The sequence below is a fragment of the Adiantum capillus-veneris genome, chromosome 20, assembly GCF_014529385.1.
Source record: "Adiantum capillus-veneris isolate H3 chromosome 20, ASM1452938v2, whole genome shotgun sequence".
NCBI lineage: Eukaryota > Viridiplantae > Streptophyta > Polypodiopsida > Polypodiales > Pteridaceae > Adiantum > Adiantum capillus-veneris.
The window spans coordinates 20,382,098-20,387,391 of record NC_140950.1 but is presented as its reverse complement, the minus strand read 5'-3'; positions in this window follow the sequence as shown (position 1 = coordinate 20,387,391).

Genomic DNA, 5,294 nt, shown 5'->3' with positions numbered 1-5,294 from the left:
ACAAAGCATTATTACAATCCAAGGCTGTTGTCATTATCCACACACTACCTACTTCACCCTCTTCATCGCAACTCTTGAGATGTTGTCCCCTCGTATGGGAGGCTCTTTGAGGACTCATAGCCTAGGTCCTCTTTATTCGTGATAAATTTTTTCCATTGTTGAGCCCAGTTGTCAAGAGTTCTGCTCATGGTTGTTATGTGGTGGGACCAAATATACCCCATGCCCTCCCACAAGTCAAACACTAAGGTCGCAAGCACCACAAGGTCGTCTATGTCTAAAATTATCTCTAGCCGACTACATTTGATAAACATGATCTTAATCTCCAAACCTCAATTTTTCTCTTGTGTGGAAAAGAAATTTGCCTTGCACATGTTCTTAGCTTGTCCTCGCTGAAGAGGAGACGGTGAGTAGTATCCAAAATAGGAAAGATAAGAGAGCAAAAAATCCAAAGAGAACATTTGAAAGAGAATGGGATATTTTGGGAACGTTCCTGTTGGAATCCCAATATTGCTTGTTAGAAAATGCTTCCAAAAGAATATGTCACCACTTGTTGAACTTGAGCTCATGTGATCACATTGAGAGGGAAACTTGTCTCCTTTTAAAGGTGAGATTGTAGTCAAACTTAAACACATCACAATAGCCTTAAAAGACTCTTCTGAACTGCTTGGAAAAACACTACAAAGGTGGGTGATTCCACACTTTGCACAATATCTAATAACTCTAGGCCAACTAACTCATGGCTCATCATATAGCCGTTTTTTAAGTCAATGGTTGTGCCACCACAATCATAGCACAACCTGTCTACGATGTTGGTTTAGAATTCTTTGTAGAGTTTTGGGTTGTAAGGCTTCTTTGAGCAATGAGCATAAATGTATAGTTAACCAACTCCCATAAGGGTATCTTCTGCTCAACATGGGGGTTGTTTTTAGGTGAGCATTTCCTAGGTTGTTTTTAGATGGGCATTTCCTAGGAAATACTTTTTCACCCAAGGCAAACTTTTTTTATAAACAAGTTTTTTGAAAAAACTGAGTTATAATTTAAGAACCCCATAATTAACTAGTAGAGTAAACACTAATGGAGTCCATCAAATCAAATAGCCATCTAAGTCATAGATTTGATTTCCCAAAAAGATACAAAACTTGGCTAAATCCAGTCACACGATCATGGGTAGTATGTACTCCACACAAGGATAGGCTCTATATTGGTTGAAAGTATTGTGAGCCTCCTTAGTTTAGAGAATACGTTGGTGAATGAACATCTGCTCGTTTTGGCTCAAGCCTAGCACATGAAGAAACACGTAGTGCAAGTGCTTACAAGCAAAAGCAGGCTTCCTGTGCCCTTCATACTCTACAAAGTCAAGGCAATTGCAATATAGCTCCCTTTTATTATCCTCACTATAGATGTGCCCCTTTGAGGTATTATTATTTGGAAAGCATCTTGCAAATCTTGTGGGCTCCACTAAAACCACACCCTCTTTGATTCTCACTTTCATCTCAAACGCTTTTCTTATTCTCTTGGATGCCTTCTTTGAGATTAATGATCGATATCTAGCAAGTTCCATTGCGATTACTTGTACTTGTGTTGCTTCCACCTCCCTCTGTATCTACAGTGGTTGAAGATCTTATGTGTGCATTTTCCATTTCCTTTGCAATCTTTTGTATTTCCACCATGAGAGGGTAGGGACTCTGGCATGCCCGTCTCCACCCATCCGTACTCTCTTATAAGCTCCTTGGCCCACCTTTAGGAGACCCCTTGACTACGCATGTTTAGTCGGCTTGCCAGGGCCATTCCCCTTGTCCTGACATTACTACCCCCTTGAAGGAGAGTTTTTGCCTGTAAAAACATCAATGGAACATCTCTTCTTAAGGACAGTAACGTGTCTCTAATCTAAACGTGCATCAAGTGAAGTGATCCACGTGATAAGTACCAAATTTGGTACCGATTCATGGAACTATCTGTTCATAGCCAAAAAAAAACAAACTAAATGATTGCAATCCATATCTTTGTAAGAGATTGTTCCTTGGGCCAAAAGGAATCTCTAATTGTTTCTTATATTGGCAGTGGAGCCTATCTCAAAAAAATGCTCAAATTGAGCAAACTTATTGCTCCTATTGGGTAACTAAGTGTAGAGCCAATCTCAAGCAAGAATGCTCTAAGTTTTTACTCTCATTTTGCTACTAATTTAGAGCCTATCTCGAGGGAGATTCTCTAACAGAGCAAAAGTGGCTTACTCATCTTGAGAAATTCCTTTTGAAAACTCTTTCAAATGCAAATGAGTCACAAGAAAAGGACATATTAAAAAATTTTGGTGCCCTATGTCTAAGTTTGTGGGTACATTTACCCTCCACATGTGAAGCAATTCCCAAGAACGGTGAATCGTGTTCTTCATGAAAGAAAAGAACCGTCTGTTGAGTATCTCTGCTACACATAATGGGATCCCTAAACTTTGTAATTGATGAATGATGCAATGTGCCCAATCATGGTTGCACAAGAACTACACTTGCATCCCTCCACTCAAAATTGCATGCTCGTATGGTTGCACATTGCTTCTAACATGAATAGCCAAACATGATCCTAGATATGAGTAGGGCTACAATCGTACTGCACACTTGTAGTGTCTTGATAGAGTGAAGCCAGATCTGGGTTTTTACATCTCCCAAGGCATTAGACTCTAACAAGTTATCATCAAATGAGACACACTTAGGATTCTAGAATGTAGATGCTAACGGGAAACTAAAAATTAGCAACATAGTTCATATGTCCTTGAGGCCATAGAAGCAACATAATATTATTGAAAAGTAATAGTGATGCTAAACAATAAACTGAAAACACATCTATTGCACATACTTAATGACATGTATTGTACACTCTAGTGTAAAATAAGAATCATATAATGCTCCAAAGAGATACTTTTGATAAAAGGTTATGTAGACAAATAAATAACATCTATTTTATTTGTTCTTGATAGCCAAAAAAATTGGTAAGATAGCTAACTTGAAGAATATCTCATGACTATAGAGATTCTACGAGATGATTTCGGCTCTGGTTGTGAGCGTGCTTTGTTGCCTGGTGTAGAAGGAAGTCTATTTTAGTATGTAAATCCGACAAACAAGGGAAGCACAAATTTTCTCTCTTTGCTCGTGCAAAGTCAACAGTAGATAGAGAATTTGAAGAGCACATACCCCTCTTGGGAGATGCCATATCCAAGATCAACTGTGTCTGTTGTAATCCTTGTTCATGTGTATGATACACCAAAGCTTCTGCAATTGCCTCGTCTAAGGTCCTTGGATGAAAATGAGTAATGCAATCCTTGGTACCACGATGGAGACTACAAAGAAAACCTCAAATTTTTTGGAATTTGTCAATCCCATCCAACTTAAGAACTATCTCACAATACTTGGACTTGTGATTGGGGATAGAAGAATTGTGTATGTATCAGTTGTCCCATGCCTTCCAATTTGTATTTGCTTTAGTGCTGGGCAAAAAATATTTTTGAAAGATATGCCAAAATTGCACCCATTTCTTGGGTTTTTGTGTTGGTGGAATAGCCATCCAACACTTGTATGCCTTGCGCTGCTAAACTCGTCTCTCTAGGACATGCAAAATCTGGTGTGGATCATAGATTGTGAATGTCCATTCATACATGCAAGGATATATTAACAACATCTTTGTTGTGGTCCCAATCTTCACCTTTGTAGATTAGGGGCCTTAATTCCTTCAACCAAGACAATTTTTTTGGGTTATCGTACCCGACAGGGAAAGATTTCAATGGCAATGGTTCCCCATTGGCTCTTGGAGTGACCACGCCTAAAATCTATGGTCGCTCCTTGGCCATTTGCACCATAAACTAGTTGACTACCTTCATGAGTGTAGTTGAGTTTGTGTTTATGATGGCGAAACTTGTTTCAATTTGTTGAATTCATCGTGAGAGGCTTTTGAAGCCATCCAAATCAACTAAGTTGTGCACGGTTGGAAAACAATTGTTCATTGTTGCGTTCACATCCTGCATAATAATATTTGGTCCTAGTTGCGGAGGAGCTTCAAAATCAAACTTATGATTTTCAGGAGACCAGATAATTGCATTGTGTAATTTTATCAAACTAAATTCGTCTGATACCAACTAAATCCATCCTTTGCAAGATCATCGATACCAATATGCCTCATCCTATACCCAAGGTCCATACTAAATGCCACGCCAATGATAAAAATCTTGAAAACCAAGCACCATTATGTCTCTGTTCCTTGGCCTAGAAAATAGATCTCGTATGAGCATTCCTTTTTTTTAGTCTCAACAAGGCATCAAACCCATAGCTCTCTTTGGAGTCTTTATAGCGAGCTACTATTATGGACCTTCTAAAACTTATTTGCATTCAAAAAGATGGTGAGGTTTTGAGAGTGGAAAAGCAAGCCTAAAACAAGATATGCTTGTTTGACATTTATCTTTGATTAATGGTCCCATTTACTGAGCGATGCTTGCAAGCTCTTTCTCTCTTATGAAATCACTTTCTCCCCCTTCCTTCACAAACAAACCCTGTACAGTTTTCTTTGCTACACACAATTGTACTTCTTGAGAGTAGGTGTTGTGGTGAGCTCCCATCCCCCAAGTTTCCATTGCCTTTATGCAATCGCTAAGGATTTTAGAAGTATCATTCCATGTGGGATGGTCATGTTGAACGCAATAAAGCATCAATTTGCTTATAGTTTCATCATTTGGACATTAAGTAGTACAAAACTACTAAACATTAATGTGATGTGCATACTGGGACTTGCATGCAATAAAAGCACTCTAGCCTTCCTTCAATACCTTCACACGCTTGTCCATCCTGTGGGGCCTTAAGCATGCTACCAAAGAAGTATGTGTAGTTGGTGCAGCCATAATTCTATAACTTCAAACACAATTCATTCACACACTTTAGACTTCATGTGGATATTCTTTTTCTATAATCCACCAAAAAATGTCATGTTGGTTGGTATGGCCTTTGTCTAAGGTGTGGATTCTATGTAGAATCCATTGCATCCATTCCTTTGCATGTCCCAAATGTTGGTGGAAACGCAAAGGTGACATCACTATTGTATTGCTTTGGGATCTCATTGACCTTTACTACCTCCTTTGTGTTGTGCTCAAGAATCTCGCACAAGATATTCTCTTTGTCTAGGCTTAGCAAGTACTTTACAACACTCTTTCCTTTCATTGGCGGCTGGATGACTAGTGGAGCCATTCTAAAATCTGACCGTGGAGTGTTGTAATTTTGTGTGGTTGTGGAATCCAAGTACGCATTTGTAGCTTCTTTGAT